Below are 20,842 nucleotides of genomic sequence, written 5' to 3' on the forward strand. Positions count from 1 at the left end.
ATAGACAAACAGAACTGCAGTAATTGTTCAACTGGTATAGGCCACATTAAATCCAGACCCTTCTGAATTCCTTAAACTCATCATAGACCACTGAATAACCCAGTTGAATACTGAGGGCTAGTGCCAACCATATTGCTTGCAGCGCTTCCCTCTTCCAATTAGCCATACCTCTCGAGGAAGGACTTCAGGCCACCTGCAAGCTCCTGCAGCCAACATCCTGAACCGCTCAATCTGTTGACGGGACAAGGCGTCAGCTATACTATTGTCTAAACCAGGGATGTGTTGAACATGTACAAAAATGTTAAATTGAAAAGTGTGTAAAACAAATACTCCAACTAGCTTCATTATCTGCTCAGATTTTGAATATGTGTTGATGATGTGCACCACAGCTAAGTTAGTGCACCAAAAACTGATCACTGAGTTTGCCCACTTGTTTGTCCACAGTCATAGGGCTCCTAAAATAGGAAAGAACTTGAGGAATGTCAAATCTCTTGTTAAACCCAAGTTCTGCTGTTCCTCTGGCCAATTTCCAACACACCAGCATCCCTTAAACTATATGCCAATTCCCGATGAACCAGCTGAATCCGTATGTACTTGCAGGTTGGTTCGTAGCTGAACCTTGATCTCCAGAATGAAATCCCATTGAAACCTTCCAAGAAATGCTGTCAGACTCTCAAGTCCTGTCTCATGCCAGCTGTAGCCCTGGTTCTATGAAACAGTCTGCACAGACCACTCATAGCAGCTCACAGCATAAAAATGCCCTACCTGGAGCTACTACCCTACAAGCAAAACTGAGGTGCCCAACGACCACCTGCAACTCCTGCAAGATAACTTTTTAAAGGCCAGCCAAGTGCCCCAATCTTGCTCACAGGTCCTCCAGCTTGTTACCTGGAAGCCAGCAGTATTGCTGCTGGGTATCCAATTCTATGCCCAAGAACATCATAGTCGAAGCTGGCCCCTCAGTTTTTTCTTCTGCCAATGGGAGTCTAAGCTCCTGTGCTAGGTTCTGGAAAGTCTCCATTAAAAACCTACAATGCCTAGGACCTTTTTCTCCACAAAAATTAAAATCATCTAAAAAATGGACTGTGCTTTTAAATGCCACCCTATGCTGTAGCTCCCACTCCAAGAAGGAGCTGAAATGCTCAAAGGCTGCACAGGACACTGAGCATTCCATGGGCAAAGCTCTATCCATATAATAAAACTCCTTCAAATGAAAAAACCCAGCAATTCAAAATCCTCTGGGCGAAAAGGGAGGAGATGAAATGCTAATTTGACATTGCATTTGACCTACTCTGCACCTAGACCACAGGAGAGAATCATGCGCACTTTTAAGGATGTTCTCCCCTACATAAGAGATGTGAAATGACATCTCACAATATTCCTGGAGGGAAGGCAAACGACCTCCACTCTGCGACAAGTACCACCGGAGCTAACATTTGGCTTTGAACAGGATGCAACCTCATTAACAATTTTTTTACGTTTCAGATCTAGCCAGCGATTCATTCTGAGGCTCAGCCAACATATATTGTTACAAAATTCACTGCGGTCTGTCCGAACTCTCACTCACACTGACACTGACCGACTCTGACTCTCTTCTCATGGCTTCTGACTGTTAGGCAGTAGCAAGGAATGCCACAGGCTTTCTCTCAGTCACTTGGTATCATTCACTTTCATGTTCTCACCGTGTGCAAAATACTAATCAGTTATTTTCATAACTGATTTTAACTTGTATTTGTTTTTAATGGAGGTGGTCAGTTAGCAAAGCAAAGTTTTACACAAACAAGCAACTAAAATTAAGATTTCCTTCCTTCCTTCCTTCCTTCCTTCCTTCCTTCCTTCCTTCCTTCCTTCCTTCCTTCCTTCCTTCCTTCCTTCCTTCCTTCCTATTTTAACTGCAAAAAATCATAACATTTCTTCAAACCTTCATACCCCCCCCCGTGAGGACATTGTAGCCCCTTGATGGTCTACAGACCATCCATAGGTTAAGAGCCTACATTGTAGCAAATGTCACAGTCCACACCTAATAGTATGGCATATGCATATAACTGCATATAACCGCACATAACTGAGAAAAAACTCAGCACAACAATATGCCTATCAGTTTTGGATTTTATATACTCTGCGCATTGTGTGTGTTTGAGAAAAATATCTGCCATTATATAAGACCATTATGTCAATTAAGCATCAATTGACAGTTAAAAGAGCATTTATTGAAATTTAATAGGAAAGAGGATGTGTAATCAAGTTTAAATTTATAAGACACAAATATAATTAGATTTTCGACACATAAAAATTGTAAGAAATATTTAGACATTTAATTAGAATTTAAAAAGCCAGCAATATCAAGTTAATAATTGTGACACCTAATAGAGTATATATTTAAATGTCAGTTATTTTATTAATTGATATTTAATTTGCCATAGACTGCCTTGGAAAATGTTAATTAAATGCCAGAAAATTCCTTACAATTTTCACATATTAATAATCCTAAATTATGTCTTTATTGCCTGTATAATTGTGAGTTAATTACACAGTTACTAGATTCACCCTCCTCCTTACTAAAAGCTCAGTAGGACATGCCTTTTCTTCATAGGTCAGTAAGCTTACTTGCTTGTTGGCTGCTCCAGCTGAGTCCAAGTGTTGCATTGTTTCAGCAGTACAGAAACCATGTATCTTTAAGAATTTCCTATTCTAAATTGCTCAGCTCTGAAATTTGTAATAATTTGTAGTGTTCATTTTGTACTCAATCAGAAGCCGGATTCAGGCACTTCAACTCCCTACCTGATCCTGTGATCTTTAGTGATCTTCCATGTTCTAAAGAACATACTGGATCAGACTATTAATATCATGTAATCCAGGCAGTTTCAACAAACTGATGCTAAATTAGCTATCTTTAGGATCTTTGGGAGAAATTCCTCCAATATTTTAAGAAAGTTAGTTGATATGGTGCAACTTGCCCAACTTACATGGAAAGTAGATAATTTCTATTATCTCAGTACTAGAAGAAATGTTTCTATTGCAAGGCAAAGCAGGGAGTCACTTGTATAAATGCATTCTAATCAGATTAATGGCTTATCCTCCTTTTCTGCTGGCTTGCTTTTTTCCCCCAATGTTATTCTTTTCTTATCACCTCTTTCCTGGAGATACTTCAGCAACTGACACAGCATGATCTCCTCTTTCCCTGTGCAATAGACTCAAACAAGAATGGCTGCGACAACAACCACTGTCCTCTTTTGACTACATCTTCACTGTAATTAAATGTGCTTTGCTAAAATATTTTGCAGGGGATATTCTATTTTCTATTTGGTTTCATTCACAAAGTCTGTGACACAGACTGAGAGGCAGTTGCCTCTGAACAGAATGTCTGTTCTTGCCCCCATGCTGGCTGGAAGGTCCATTGGAGAGAACATCAAGCTGAGGCCTGTTGGCCAGCCCAGGGTAGAGAAGAGGAGAAGACCAATGAGGAGCGTCATTTGGGCTGGAAGTCAGCGGCAGGCTTCTGCCAAAAGCTGGGGAAGCTGGGAGAGGGGGAGGCAGGGGAGATTGCCCAGTGGGAAGAGGCTGCACCAGGTGTGATGGAGAAGGAGGAGGATCCTAGAATCATGGCCAGAGAATCAGAGGAAGAGGGGGCTTGGCATGATGTGAGGGAGGAACGTGAGCTAACCTTCTTTGTCAAAAGAGTGTACAACTATGGTTATCTAAATGATCCAAGGGATTTAGGACCCAGAGGGCAAGTACCTTCTCCATTCTTGGACGTGAGTCATGGTGTAATTCAGCTTGCCCCATGGAAGGGGTTGCAGTTAGGGATTTGGTCCAGACCCCTCTCGGCCACAACTAGAGGAGGACATAAACAAAAAAATGAACCAGAAAGTTAAATAAAAAATCATTGGTTTGTTGGTTCGCGTTAGTTTGGGTTCATCAATACCAACCAATCAAAATGACCCAAACCAATGAAGTTTTTAGTGATTTAAGGAACCCTATCAGCCTGGGGCCTATGGATATAATGATCATGGAGGTTCTGCCTGCTGCCCCATTACTTGGCAGGGTGGCAGCTCTCACATAGACTAATACTTACCTGCCTCAAAGTTTAGGTTTTATTTGTGAGGTTGGGGTGGGCAAGATGCCCACAACTCCTCTGTTCTTATCTATCTATCTATCTATCTATCTATCTATCTATCTATCTATCTATCTATCTATCTATCTATCTATCTATCTATCTATCTATCTATCTATCTATCTATCTATCTATCTATCTATCTATCTATCTATCTATCTATCTATCTATCTATCTATCTATCTATCTATCTATCTATCTATCCCCACCTGTCTCCTTAAAAGGACCAAGGCAGCTTACAATATTGAAAGGACAAAACTGGAAGGCTAAACAGTAAACATAAAATCTTACAGTAAAGATACAAGATTAAAAAACAATTACAGAAGAATCCTATTAAAATGGCAAATAAAACCAAATACTTCTTTCTCACTATTATTCATTTCCCTGGCTCCAATCTGCACGGTGCCTCAGTGGGAGGGCCAAATTTCCTCACAATAAAAGAGAGCAGTGCCTCTGGCTTCCAGGAGTTGGCAGCCGTTCTGCCTCTGCAGTTCTGCCACACGACAACCCTCATACTGTCCCTCACTATTGGATTAAAATATTTCAAGGCCCTAAATTATATCAAATTTAAGATTTCCCTTAGCAGGCATGGGGAGAGTACCTGGGAAAACAAAATCTATTTCTCAGCCGTTTTCTGTGTCTTGTCACACCCAGAGTCCTTGCCAAGGCTTCCCTGTGGGATTTCCCCTGATTTCTTTTTCTCCTTTTAAAGGAATCATTCTGTTGTTCAGGATACTGCCAAACTCGGTATTAGAGATTACTTCATTCTTGAGGCAATAAAATATCATTACATCTGAAAAACCATTTTACTCAAAGTGCATTGTTCTGCTTACCTAAGTATATTGTACTATTTCTTTCAGGAATCTGTCCACATGGTTCAAGACAACCATACTCTGATCTTAAGGAAATACATGCACCACAAATGAATAACAACATATGTATTTGAGGAGCAAAGACGAGGGCTGGCCATGGCATTGGCTGTCAATCTGAAAAACTTTTGAAGGGATTTATGACCCAGAGGGCAATTACATTCTCCACTCTGGTTAAAAAACAAAACAAAACACCTCATGCCTTTTATTGGAGAATCAAATTATACCATCACTGTGATAGTTTCAGTTGATATCCTGTACCAATTTGATCTAGCTTGTTTATGTGTGTGTTCTGTGCTGTCAAGTTGGAATTGACTTATAGCGACCCTAATAAGGCTTTGAAAGTAAGTGAGATATTTAAGGAATGGTTTTGCCGGTTCTACTCTCCCAATCAGTTTCCATGACCAAGTGGGAATTCAAACCATGTTCTCCAGAGTCCTAGTTCTTCACTCTGTCCACTACACCACACTGGGATCTTGGTCTAGGTGAGAAGATGTCACTATTTCTCCAACTTAACAACTAAAGGAAAAGAAAACAGAAATACTGGCCCAGCACGTCAGAAGAAAAGTTTTAGCATATTATTTCTTTGAATAACGTTAAGGTGTATGTATTTGTGAAGGCTTTCACGGCCAGGATCTAATGGTTGTTGTGGGTTTTGGGGGCTCTTTGGCCATGTTCTGAAGGTTGTTCTTCCTAACGTTTCGCCCGTCTCTGTGGCCGGAGTCTTCAGAGGATAGGAGTCTGAAAAACCCACAACAACCATTAAGGTGTATGTTTGTTTTTTTAGAAGGAGAGAAGGAGAGAGAGCAGGAAATACACCATCCAAAACAAGATTAAAACACTGGGATTCACATCTATAATTAATTATTTTGTCTTAATGTTCCTTTTTATTGTATTGTTTTGCTTTATATTATATTGTTTTATTGTATTGTGTAAACCGCCCAGAGTTGCCTGGGTTGCCGAATAGTAAGTAAGTAAGTAAGTAAGTAAGTAAGTAAGTAAGTAAGTAAGTAAATAAATAAATAAATAAATAAATAAATAAATAAATAAATAAATAAATAATAAGTATATAGAAAAGGCATTGGCAAGATTCTGCCTTCCAGATGTTTCCATCTATGGTATCTGTCATCTTTGACCACTGGCCACGCTAGACTGATGAGAGTCTGTAATTCAAAAAAACTGCAGGGCACTGAGTGGTCACCTCCTTATTTGTCCTGTTTTCGGAACTATTCAGTGGAAAGCTTTATAACAATATCACTTGATTTGGGCTTGCGATTATAAGAAGAATGGAGAAAGCAGACTGACGCAAGACACAGGCAAGGCTTTTGATTCTGCTCTAGTTTTGAAGAAACTGGCCTAAATATAGTGATTAATTTTTTTTTCTAGCAGTGATACTGTGACCTTCATATATGATATACTGCCTTTGTTTTCAGTTTCTCTGTGATACAATTTACATGATGACAGGAAGACATTTTACCTATTTCATTTTGACTGTAATTAGAGCATTCATTATGCCAATGGGACTTATATATTTATGTCTTCAGGCTTCAGCCTAGAAATTCATTCATTGGGGGCTCTGGCTAAAAGTAGCCTGGCAATGATATTATTTGTCTTCCTATGTCACCTACCTACAAGTTGTTCAATTGTTTCAAACATCATTGGCTATTAAATGGATGGGAGGGGAAGAATGGGTTTGCTCCCTGCAAAGATTCTTAATGACTTTCCTTGCTTCCTACTGAGAAGACAGGGCATAAGTACAAACACAGTTGCTTACTGCAAACAATACCATTCTGAACTTTTTATAGGTACGTGTGAGCGCACACAAACACATACGCATATACACACAACCTCAAATCCAATATTGGTTTGGCAGGCATCTCCTAAGAGTACAATTTTCCTATGTGAATTTTGAAATTTATGACCAAATAATAAAATTTTCATGAACTATCAAGCCATATCCAAAGAAAACACATTTCCCTTGCAAACCTAGAGAGACTTACTAAGGAGTAATTTCCAGTGAATACAGTGAGACTTGTTACATATCATCAAGTCAACTCTGACATAAGTGTATGAATGAGTGACTTCCAACAGGTCCTATCATTATTAACAGCCTTGCTCAGATCTTGTGAACTCAGGGCTGTGGGTTCCTTAATTGAGTCAATCCATCTCATATTTGGTCTTCCTCTTTTCCTGCTCCCTTCAACCTTTCTAACCATTATTGTCTTTCCCAGTGAGTCTTGTCTCCTCATGATGTGCTCAAAGTACAACTATTTCAACTTTTTCATTTTTGCTTCTATAGAGATTTCTGCCTTGACATATCTTAGGACCCACTTGTCTTTCTTTCTGGTAGTGTGTGGTATCTGTAAAGATTTCCTCCAGGGCCATATTTCTAAGAGAAATGCTGATAAAGTCATCCAAGGTAGAAGGGTCACAGATGAGACACTAGAATCGAAACAGCTACTCTCTTCAGGATTAACAGTCACATCAGCAGGTGGAAATGATAGCTCCAGTGGCAATGGAGCTGGAGAAGTTCCTGAAGTACAGCAGAGATAGTGGAAGATGACATTGGCAGGGGATCTATCATGGACAACAGCAGTAACACGTAAGCTAATCCTTGTTAGCATTGCATAGAAGAAGACAATGAGAAACTGCTTCTCAATATTTACTACCTTGAAAATCCTGTGATGAGATAATCTAAAATGAAGCAGTGGGGCAGATATCTGGGCAAATACCTATACAGTGGTGCCTCGCATAACGATTTTAATTGGTTCCAAAAAAAAACGTTATGTGAAACATCGTTATGCGAAACACCATTTTCCATAGGAATGCATTGGAAACCGGTTAATCCGTTCCAATAGGCACGGATTGCCGTCCTTAAGCGAAAAAACCCATAGGAAACATCGTTAAACGATACAATGTTTCCTCCATTGGAATGTATTGTAGCTGACTCAATACATTTCAATGGCTTTGCGAAGTCAATTTTTGCAAAATTAAGTGTGTCATAAAAGGGTCAAAAATGGTTTTAAATGCTTGGATTAGCTTCTGCACCCTCTAAAACGGATGCAAAAGTTAATTTGGCTTTGATCTGACTTTTCGTTAATTAATGGTGATTTTTTTTCCCCCAACTTTTGACAGCTGTCAAAATCTGACAGCTCCATTATTTCCTATGGGGGAAGAAAGAATTCACAAAAAATTAATGAAGACTCAGCAACTGTTCTAAATTCTTGGGTTCGTTAGAGGACCCCCTAAGTCGTGTGCAAACCTGATTTGGCTTTGATCTGAACTTTCGTTAATTTATGGCGAATTGTTTTCTCCCCCATAGGAAAGCATGGAGCTGTCAGATTTTGACAGGTCCATTGGTTCCTATGGGCCGGAAAAAAAAATTAACCATAAATTAACGAAAAGTCAGATCAAAGCCAAATCAGGTTTGCACATGACTTAGGGGGTCCTCTAACGAATCCAAGCATTTAGAACCGTTTTTGACCCTTCTAAGACACTTTTTTAATTAAAAAAAAACATCGTTAAGTGAAGCAGGGGACCTAAAATTGCATTCGTTATGCGAAGCATGGTCCCAAACTTCGCTAAGCGAAAATCGCCCATAGGAAACATCATTATACGGTGCATATTATTTTCTAAAAAAAAACATCGTTATGCGAATTAATCGCTAAATGAGGCAATCGTTAAGCGAGGCACCACTGTAGTTACATTGTTGACAGATTGCCACTTCAGTGGATCTAACTTCTCCGTGGGTGTACATGGGATTCTAGGGCTAAATCCTACCTGAACTCCCTTAACCCAAGTCACATACAGCCCACCAGCCTTTGAAGATGGTGCACTAGTTTCAAGAACAAGATTATTTTAACCTTTAATTCCATTGCTAGTCTGGAATTTAAAAAATGGGGAGGAATAGATTTTCAAGCAGTAAATGTGAAGTGACCAAGAAACAGAATCCAACCCCACCTCAAAGAAAAGCAAGGAATACATAATCTGGCTATAGACTACTACAGATAGATGGAAAACTAATTATCTCACTTTCTCTCTGACTTGTACAAGTCACCTTCCCTTGCGACAACGACTGTAGGGTTATTTCTGGAAAGATCTATCAACAATGGACACTTTGACTTTCATATATTTGCAATGAAAGAGAACACTGGCCAGTTACGGCACCGATTTTCTTTACGATCTTGTAACCCCAAGCTAACATCTTCTGGCAACTAGGGGGAAATAAAAATAAAAGAAATTAATGCATATATGCCAATTCAGGTGCCATTTGTTCCTGCTGTTAAGAAATGAAACAAAGAGGTCTTGGATGTTTCTTTTCCTTTTTTTTGTTGAAGGCAAAAAGCAAAATGAATGCACAGCTCTTAGTCATAGTGTTAACAAATCAGGTAAAATTGGAACTGCGTGGTTTAGGGACATAAGGAATACATGGGAGCAAATGATCTTTGTGAATTTCTCTGTCTCATTATGCCAAGACTCCCTAGCAAACTGGTCCTTATTCTCAGTGTTGCTTCAAGATGGGAGTCTGTCTCCCTTTTTGCTTTTAAAAAAATGAGCACAAAACTCAACATTCTGTGTGGAATCAAGTCATTCCCCTGCAAACTCCACAGGATAACTGAGCAGAATTTGGTATGGTGGTGCAAAATACAGATATTTCTTGGAACAGAAGGAATTTCAAAGACCCATTTGTGTATTTCCACCCTGGACAAAACAGATTTTGTACCATACACAGAACAGGGCTCTTCTCATGCACAGAAAACTGTAGGCAGCAAGAGGCCATTTTGGGGCTGGGGGGAGGAAGAAATGTTGAGAAGATTTGACAGAAAGCCCAGATGACCCTCCCCCCCAAGAAATCACATGCAGATTTTTCCCCCCAATATGAGACCTCTTCTTTTTCCCACTGAGATCCAAGACATTTTTTTCACTGAGAGCCAAGTCGTATTCCCGGTCTAACCACTGTTGCCTGCTCTTCTGAATGCTGTTTATGCACTACAAAATGTGCTGAAGTAACACACAAAGCAGGGAGACAACTAGCCCCATCCCTTCTGTCACGGGTTGCATTGCCCATTATACATAATAACAATCACATACCATCAAGTCAATGTTGACTTATCATGAGATTTTTCATGTATTTCTACTGCTACAGTGCTCAGAAAAGGCTTACCATTCTCTTGTTTTTGGAGACAGCCTAATTTTCCAGACTTCAACCATGTAGAAAGCCTTCAGAGGGACAAGATACTCTTCCCTTCAGACACATTGCCTTTCTTATGTAGAGGGCAATATCAGGGACATGGGGTGGGCGAGGCTGCTGTGTTTGTCTTCCTCGTACTTTGAACATCTGAACATCTGACCAGAGCTTTGAATTGTGAGACAAGATTTGAAGTAGGACCATCCAGCTCCTTTTTAGCCACTTACTCCACAACCTCGTTGGTTTTGAATAGGGCGAAATGACTTTCATATAAACACAAAGCAAAATCTTTATGTTCTGTAACACATGGGGTCCTTTGAAACAATTCTGCTTGGATATGTCAAAATTATGATTAGAATAAAAGATTGGTAGGAAAAATTGGGGAATAAAGGACATATAATAGAAGTTTCAGGAATGGAAAGAATATATTGGCTTAATCTTATTCAATTAGAGTAGAGGGTTAAATATTAAAAAGAAATGGTAAATGCTTTTAATATCTATACATTCAATCCTTCACCATGCCTTTATTATTTTATTATTTAATATATTTTATTTTTGTTACTTTCACATTTTTGTTTTAAGTTGTTATTTATTATTTCTGTATTATTGCTTATAATGTTGATATTTGTAAACCACCCAGAGTGGCCTTGGTAGCCAAGTATAAAAATTGGGCAGTATAAAAATCAAATAAATAAATAAATTTTATGAGATTTGAAGAAATAGTACTTCAGAAGGAAAAGGTAGATGAAAAATAAGACAATGAAAGTGATAAGCAGAATTTACAAGATATTAATAGAAGCTCATTCCATGCATTCATTCAGAACTTCAGGACCAACAATATTTTCTCAAAATATTATGTGAACATGTTTTGGAAGAGGAAATGACTACTGAGGTATGGAATAATATATGGTATAAAAGAATACTAAGATCTATATGAGGATAAAGGGAAACTTTTATAAATTAAATTGGAGGATGATTACATTAATGCTAATTATTCTAAGTTGTGCTGCAGAGGATGTCAGAAACTAGGTACAGTACTTATTTTCATATATGGTGGGAATATGAGAATATATTGAAATTTTGGCAGTTGGTTTTAGAGGAAATAATGAAATAAGATAAATAAAGAGATGTGTCCAAAAATAGCTCTTTTATCAATATTTGACAAGGAGCAATTGTGTTGGAAAATGAAAAAAATTATTTCAAATTTATTAACAGTGGCAAGATTAATGTTAGCAAGGAATTGAGAAGTAAAGTATGATTTTCAATTAAATGAATTGTATAAAGAAGTTTTGAATATAGCTATTAATGACAAGTTTATGTGTTATATTAAAGAAGAGTTTGATAAATAAGAATAATTTCATTGAAATATTTATCAATTTTGAATTAATGAAGGGGAAGGGTTTTGCGCCTTTGCAAGAGTCAATGCAGTTTTGGAAGGGGAATGGGGCTCCATAAATAAAGAGGGTGGAAATGGTTATATCTCCAAATTGTCCCAATTGTAGCGGGATGAGCACATTATGTATTATTGCATTGTTTATGTAGTTTTGTGTTTTTAATTTTAGTCATGTTTTCTTTTGTTGTTGTTTGTACTTTCCCTTTAATAGTTTTTTTTTTAAAAATACAATAACAGTGTTTATGGTGCAGTGATTGAAGTAACAAATTGCCATGTACTGTTAATATGCATTCACAACTTCAGAGAAACCATACTGAGACACACATTTATATGCTGACAAGCATCTTTTTAGCAATTGCAGAAAGGTTGACAGGTGGTAGAGTTTGCATCAGCAGAAAGAAGAAAAAAAGGCAGAGGCAGTTGGGAGGAGAGGTAATTCCAGCCTGGCCCACCAAAGCCCATAGAAGAGGAATGGAGGCATTCATCTACCATCACAGAATACTCAGCCCTAGTAAACCAAGCTATATAAGAAAATGGGGGGGGGGATGTACCATAAAATACTTGCATGAAAAGGCTGACACAGGGCTGTAAGGGCATATATAGTGACTTCATTGTGTTGCCTTCCCTTGTATCGCAGTCATTAGAGCAGGGGTCTCAAACATGCGGCCCGGGGGCCATTTGCACCCCCTCAGATGATAGTTTGTGGCCCTCGCCTTGCCTGCCCCCCCCAAAGCGCCCACACATCCTCTGCTGTCAAGAGTTAAAAAAAAAGCCTTGCCTCGCTCGCCGGCTCTCTCCAAAGACAGCACCTCTTGCACCCTCCATCCAGAACTGCAGCCTGCCAGCCAGTCCACCTGTCTGTCGGCTAAGGAAACTCCTGGGCGGCTTCCTCGGGCTCTCGCTCCGCTTGGCGGAAAATCTGATGCGGCCCAGCCTCACCCAGACTCTGTCTCTAGCGGCCCCAGGTAAATTGAGTTTAAAACCCCTGCGTTAGAGTGTCCAGAGCAGATCTTGAGCTTGGTGTATGTGTCAGCTTTCACTCACCTTCTTCTTTGTTGCCAGTATCTCAGTCTTTTCATTTTCCATTTCTTTTGCTTCAAATTGCTTGGGATTTTTGGTTCAGCATGTTTTAACCCCTCCCATCCAAGCACTAACTGGAACATGACACATCTATGGACTATAATCCATCCCTGTGAGTGCTTAATGGCTCTTTGCTCTGTCTTGTGGTCATCCCAGAATCACACAAATTCAGACTGTTTTGCACATTTGTCCAAAAACCGTGCCTATCCCTAGTAGTCATATATCTTCAAATACATAGATGGCTCAAGAATGCTGGAGTGTGTGTCAAATTTTGGAAGTACGGTGCCCCTTTTGTCCCAGTCCAAGAGCCTTCTCTGTCCCAAAATATCTGAAGGCTTTTTTTGTAAGGACACAAAGAATGAGCTTTGTTTCATACTCAGGTTCCTGAAGCTGCAAATAAGGCCTCTGTTTTAAAAAGTTTACAACCTATCCTGAGGACTGAATTTTAAATTTAACTGTTCTTTTAACCAGGTAATACTCCTTGAAAACATCACTTTTACAAAACAAACAAAGAAACAAACAAACAAAAAAACATAGCTATAGTGGAAGCTGAAACTGAGGCTACAGGTGGTCCCAAAGTGTCCCTCCCAGGGAACTTGTCCAGAAAACATGGATACTTCCACATCCTTCACACAGTGTGAATAAAAGTAGTACAGTGAAATGACATTTGAACACTTCTGGAACGAAATTTGAAGAAACTTTGTTCCCTCCTTCCCCGCACACACCTTGGGCTAGGATAAGTCCTCACTTTATTTTATTTTATTTTATTTGAATTCCAAACTGCTCTTCCTTTTTTATAGATACTTGGACAGTACACAAATTTAGCTGGACTTTTAATGTATTAAAAATTGCCAAAAATTCAGAATGGTTATGAGGGTGCTTTAATTAGCTATATCTATTCTTATTCTTACTCTCACTGAGCTACATTCAAATCTTAAAGGAGCAGTTCAATAAAGTCACTGAACAGACACCAGAATTCCAGAAAGTTTTATTTTATTGGCTCCATTACACAAAGGAATAGCACACAAAGAATGGGGCTCAAAATAAAACACTTTATTGAATAACAGAAGAAGGATAGTATCAATATGTTTTTATCTGGTCAAGAAATTTCTCCATAACAGCCTTTCGGTGCATAGTGCTCCAATACTCATAGAGCTACTAATGGCTTTCTAATCTCATTGACTGTAATACTAGAGTTTTAAATCTAGTTAGCTCAATTTTCTGACATGCATTGGAGACAAAAGGGCATATTTACTGGCTTTGTGTTTTATTTTTTATTAGATTAGAAAATGACCAGGCTTTTGCATCAGTAACTCAACTTGGATTGTGTCCCCCTTGCACTTTTTTTCTTTTTACGTTTTTGGTGTTGAGTGTGCGGGGGGGGGGAATGAAAGGTCATTATGCCAGTTAAATTCTGAGATTAATTCCAGAATTTAGATGTATGATTTTGGAGTGGAGTTGTTACTGCTATGCTGCCTTTTTATACATGAAGATCCAGAACAGTCATGTCATGGAAGCCATGCATGTTACACAATGGGATTGTAGTTGTGGACATATCGTTGCTGCTGTTGTTTAGCTTAATTTAATTTGAAAGGATCCTTTTACTAGGACTGCACAGAGATTCATAGTGGCAGAAGTTGTTACACCCCTTTTTATCCACTGTGATGGAATTACCAGGTTCAGAGAGTCCCTCTCTAGCCACTCAGCCACACTACTCCATTCATTATGGGATCAGTGAGCCTGGGAAAGTCAAATGTAGTGCTGGCTACATACAGTATGCCTCCCAATACTCCAGCATACATAGAAGTGGAAGTGCTTCCAAGGAGCTCAAAAATGCATAAAGCTCAGACTTAGAGTCACTACACCCACCTTGCAAAGTAGAACTGTCACCACACCCACAAAAATACCAAAGCATCCAGTAATTGGTCAAGGCAAGACATGACTTCAGTACAACAAACCTGCTGATCTTTTAAAAACCCAGACAATTGCTTTGAGAAATGTTTATATTTTATTAAATGTAGTGAAAAAGATAAAAAGCAGAAGTTCCAAAAAAATTCAAAAGGTTTCAAAAAGCACCTGGAGCTAAAAGGAAAATTTGGCACAAAACTGAAGCAAGTGAAAGAAAGATACCAGAAATTGTTAGCTAATCTACCTCACATCTTAGTGTAGCATCAGCATAGTTCTGAAGCATACATAGAGTGCATCCTTTTTGGCAGGACATAACAGGACAGCAACTGAGCATAGCATCTCCTGAGACATAAGCTAAGCCAATTAAAGTACTGTAACTTCTGAATTCCTTTTTATACATTACATGTCACATTCTGAATCGTTCTAGATGGTTTGCCCATCAGGCTTTGAGTTCCCTTGAATGTTCATGAAGACCAGAGCATTTTAGACAGCATTTTAGACAAACCCACCAAAAAATGTGTTTTCAGTTTTCAGATTGGATCCACTTCTTTCTGCTGTCATCTTAATTTTTCAGAGTGCCTCTTGGTCTTATGCAGGGGGATAAAGAATTAGGAGGTGAGGATCCTGCATGCCTCTTAAAACAATTGCAATGCTATTGTTTGGGAAGTCCCTGGACTTTAGGGCCCTGTACCCGCACAACCCAACACTAACAGTTGAAAGTAGTTGAATATTTTCTCTATGGATACTTTAGCGGCAGCTTTTCCAGTGTGGTGAAACATAACAGACAGAATTTGTAAAGTAGGCATTTACTATCTCCCTTCATATAAAAAGCTTGGTCTGTATTTGATTTATGGTGCCAGACTGACACTGAGTGACTAGATAGTGTCCCCCCCCCCCAAAGGAGCAAGCTTTATAATTGGGGAAGACTACTTGAGGAACCAGTTTACAGTTCCCTGGTGCCACACTTTGACACAGTGTTCCAGTTAGTTCCCCTCTTTCCATCAGGTTAAGTAGTATTTTGTGTTTTTATCCCCCTCACTCATCCTGCTAGAGGCACCTGCAGCCTATTAGTGCAAGAGACTCTCATGAAAGCTTCAGCATTTTAACCTCTGGCCAAAACAGGAGCTACAAAAGTATCTAGGGAAAGAAATATAAGTATCCCTTTTCTAACCTCATAAAAAGTTCAGCTACAGAGATTTTGTTCAAGGTGAAAAACTGAAGGATTATTATTGTATTCCTATTGAAGAACAGAGAAAGGAAATAATGTAATAAATTGAGAAAACTTTTTTTTCTTCTGTTCTTATTTTTCTATTTTTCAAATGCTTTACATTCAACAGATTTTCTTATGATCTCTTAGGCCCTATACTGACCTCTGCATTATACAAGAAACTTCCTCATATTGTGCCAAATAAATCATTAGTCCATCTAGGTCAATGTTACCTCTTCTGATTGGTGGCAAGTGTCTATGACCTCATGCAAATGTCTGCCTCAGCCTTTCAACCTCCTCCCTCTTTTCAGTGGCCATGCTATAAACTGAATCTGAAATATTAAGTGTGGGAACTACGTGTTCTACCATTGATGTAGGATGGCTTGATATGTACTTCGAGAATGGAACCAATTACCTCGGGAAGTGGTGAGCACTCCAACACTGGAGGCATTCAGGAGAAAATTGGACAAGTGTCTGTCAAATCTGCTTTGATTTGGATTCCTCCACTGAGGAGAGTGTTGGACTCCACCATCTTATACACAGGCCCCTTCTGTAAAGGAATTTCATGTAAAGGAATTTTGGGGTCTCCAGTCTAGGCTATTTGAAGCTGGGGAGAAAGTGAACCCAGCAGCTTTGGCACAAGATCTTTACAGCAAAATCCCACACAGGGAAGATGCCATCCTACATAGGAACTGGAATAATTTTGCCTGGACTGATTTTCTTCCAGAAGAAAGATGACCATGAAACTTCCAAGATATGCAGCAGTTTTTTCCATAGAATTTTCTGGAGGGGGACAATGCATAGATGAGGAGAAAATGGGATTTTCTCCTCTCTATTTTTAGCTGATTCATATCCCTAAATCAAACTGTGCAATGTTTTCATTTGCTGCCTCTCTGCTTTCAAGTGAATTTTGACAGCAGTTGTTTGAGCTCAGCCCATTACTTTTGCAGTAGGCAGTTCAGTGCCCTTCAACAAGTTCTGCTCTGGTCCATGAGAAATATTAAGTATTCTTCACCTTACAATGCTAATTTGCATTGCAAGCAGGTAGCTTATATCCTGACATGTTCTTAAGTAAATACATTTAAACAAAGCACACTGTGAATATAAGTACAGAGGACAAAATATGGGAGTCTTATCTTCAGTTGTGAAGGTGCATTTGTGTTTTGATTAGAGATGGGGACAAATATAAAAACATATTGGCTTTTTCAACGAAAATATGTGATTAATTAAGTATTCATTGATCCATACTGGTCAAATTTTAAGTCCCGATGAATACAGATCGATCAATATTTTCCCATTTTTATTCGTCCTTCGTAATCAAAAACAAAAACCAAAAAAAAAACCACATTCTGCCTACCGGCTGCTGATCAGCTGATTGGTGAACCAATAGGCACCCACCTACCCGCCCCCACAGCCACCCGCCCCCACAGCCACCCAGCCCCATAGTCTACCCCCATCCTCTTCCTCTCCCTACATTAGACCCCCCCGACATCCCCTTGCCATAATCGCCGCCACTGCTGCCAATGTCTCCATAAGGCTTCCACAGCCATGACATGTAGAAAGGGAAACCAGTTGCCCTTTGCAAAGATGGCGGATGTGGCTTCATTTAGGGTAGGGAAGCTGCAGCTGCTACATTTACAAAGGGCAGCCTGGATTCCCTTAGCCTGCCTAGTTTTTTAAAAAATAATCCCCCTATGAATCAACAAATACCGTTGTTATTCATAGCTTCATGGGGGAAACTTCGTGCTTCATGAACTGGCAACTTTTGATGACTCACGAAGCAGGATAACTCACCAAAATGGTGAGTCATCCCCATCTCTAGTTTTGATAGTTGAATGCTATTCTATATTCCAAACAGCAGTAAGGTGCTCTTTTTGATGCAAAAATCAAGTCTTGGCAGGCCTTGCTAAAACGATTCATAAGTTGTTGGAGCTCTTTGGCAGAATGGGCAACAACAGCTGCATCATCAGCAAAGAAGAAGTCCTGCATGCATTTCAGCTGGACTTTGGTCTTCGCTCTCAATCTGGAGAGATTAAAGAGCTTTCCATCTGATCTAGTCTGGAGATAGACATCTTCTGTTGTAATTCCAAAAGTGTGCTTCAACATGACAGCAAAAAAGATCCCAAACAGGATCAGTGCAAAGACACAACCCTGTTTCACTCCGCTTCAGATGTCAAAGGGATCTGATGTGGAGCCATCAAAAACTACAATGCTCTTCATTTCCTCATGAAAGGATCAGATGATGTTAAGGAGTTGAGGTGGACATCAAATCTTGGGAAGTATTTTAAAAAAGCCATCCTGCTAACCAAATCAAAGGCCTTTGTAAGATCTATGAAGGCCACAAAGAGTGGCTGTCATTGTTCCCTGCATTTCTCCTGCAACTGTCTGAGGGAAAATACCATGTCAATGGTGGATGTATTAGCTCGAAAGCCATACTGTGATTCTGGATAGACTCCGTCTGCAAGCACCTGGAGTCTCTTCAGCATGACATGGGCAAGCAGCTTCCCTACAATGCTGAGAAGAGAGATACCACTGTAGTTATTGCAGTCACCCCTGTCACCTTTGTTTCTTCTACAATGTGACGATGTTTGCATCTTTCATGTCCTGTGGTACTCTATCTTTCCTCCAGCAAAGACAAAAGATTTCATACAGCTCAGTGGTGATGGTCTCTTTACAGTACTTCAGCACTGCAACAAGGATGTTATCTTTCCCAGGTGCCTTGCCGGAGGCAAGTGAATCCAAGGCCACTTTTATTTCTACTAAAGTTGGTTCACTGTCCAACTCTTTGATTGATTGATTGATTGATTGATTGATTGATTGATTGATTGATTGATTGATTGATTGATTGATTTGATTTGATTTGATTTGATTTGATTTGATTTGATTTGATTTGTATCCCGCCCATCTGGGCTATGTGACCACTCTAGGCAGCTTCCAACATAACGTAAACAACTATTAAAAATAACACAAAAGTATTACATAAATCTTCCAATAACAATTTATGAAATAGAAAAATAGAGTAAAGAGTAAATAAAGAATAAAAAGAAAGAATCAAGTATTGACTGAAGGGAAGGCCTGAATAAACATCCATGTTTTTAATTGGCTTTTAAAGATAACCAGCGTGGGGGCTGCATGAATCTCCGGAGGGAGATTATTCCAGAGGTGAGGAGCCACCACTGAAAAGGCCTGATTTCATATCTTTTCCTTCCGGGCCTCTCTCGGCGTCAAGCTCCTCAGCCTCACCTCCTGAGTTGCACAGGTGATCTGGGTAGATCTTGGTGGGAGTAGGCGTTCCACCAAATTTCGAGGTCCTAAACCATTTAGGGCCTTGTAAGTAAGCGTTAAAACTTTGAAGTCAATGCAGAACCGAATGGGCAGCCAATGCAGCATGGCCAAAATAGGAGAAATATGCTCGTATTTTCTCGCTCCACTAAGGAGTCTGGCCACCGCATTCTGCACCACCTGGAGTTTCCGCATCAGCCTCAAAGGCAGCCCCACGTAGAGCGTGTTACAATGGTCTAATCTTGAGATTACGAGCGCATGCACCAAGGTAGTGAGTGCCCCCACATCGAGATAGGGTCACAGTCGGGCTATCCACCAGAGATTGAAAAAGATGGTACAGACTACCAACACCACCTGTGTTTCCATGGTGAGCATCAGGCCCAGATGTATCCCCAAGCTGTGAACCCCATTCTTTGCGGCCAGGGTCACCCCCCCAAATGAGAGAGAGTCACCCAAGCCGCTGACCGTGGGGGCTCCCACCCTCAGAACTTCTGTCTTGTCCGGATTCAGCCTCAGCCCATTTTCCTGCATCCATTGCAGTACAGTCCCCAGGCAGCGCTGGAGGGACAGGACGGCATCACCTGCAGTTGGTGAAAAGGAGATGTAGAGCTGGGTGTCATCAGCATATTGATGACATGATGCCCCACGCCCCCTGATGACCCCACCCAGTGGCCTCATATAGCATAAACAGCATTGGGGAGATAAGCGAGCCCTGTGGAACCCCACAATTGAGACTCCATGGGGCCGAGACACTCTCCCCAAGCTGTACTCTCTCGGGGTGGTCCTCCAAGAAGGAACAGAGCCAGCTGAACGCCAAACCAATTCCCAACTCAGAGAGCCTCCCCAGGAGGATACCGTGGTCGACGGTATCAAAGGCTGCTGAGATGTCGAGGAGGACCAACAGAGATGTTCTACCCCTGTCAGCCTCCCTCAACAGGTCATCATACAGGGCGACCAATGCTGTCTCTGTACTGTGGTGCGGCCTGAAGCCCGACTGAAACGGATCCAGGGCATCTGTTTCATCCAAGTGAGCCTGAAGCTGATCAGCCACCACCCTTTCGACCACTTTGCTAATGAAAGAAACATTGGCAACAGGCCTATAATTGCCAATTTTGTCTGCCGCCATATTGAGTTTCTTTCTAATGGGCCTAATGAGTGTCTCTTTGAGGGCAGATGGAAACCTGCCCTCAAGGAAAGACCCATTTATTATTGCTGTGGCCCATTCTGTTGTTATCACCCTGGCTACTTTGATTAGCCAGGCCGGGCAAGGGTCAAGGGAGAAGGTGGTGGCCCGACAGCGATCAAGCACCTTGTCCACAGTATCTGGCATCACAGGCTGAAAGGAATCGAAAGTCACCAGGTGAGATGGAGCACTGGACATCTCAGCTCAACTCACTGTACAGTGGGGTCTCTACTTAAGAACTTAATCCGTATTGGAAGGTGGTTCTCAAGTGGAAAAGTTCTTATGTAGAATCTGCATTTCCCATAGGAATGCATTGAAAACCATTTAATCCGTATCTGCTCTTTTCCGTCCATAGAAACTAATGGGAAGCTGCTATTCCGCCTTCTACCACTAGAGGGGGATTTTTTTCTTTTTTTTCCCTTAGGTCAGGGAACAGTGTTAAAAGTACTTCTGACGAAGCTAATTTTGAAGCAATGGACTGAAAACCAATTAATCCGTTCTGGCTGTTTTTTTTATGTAGAGGTGCGTTCGTACATTGAAGCATTAGTTCCCATAGGAACTAATGCAAAGCTGGTTAATACGTACTCTACCACTAGGGGGAGAACTTTTTTTTAACCT

This window comes from Pogona vitticeps, chromosome 2 (assembly GCF_051106095.1).
Source record: "Pogona vitticeps strain Pit_001003342236 chromosome 2, PviZW2.1, whole genome shotgun sequence".
In the NCBI taxonomy this organism is placed as follows: Eukaryota; Metazoa; Chordata; class Lepidosauria; order Squamata; family Agamidae; genus Pogona; species Pogona vitticeps.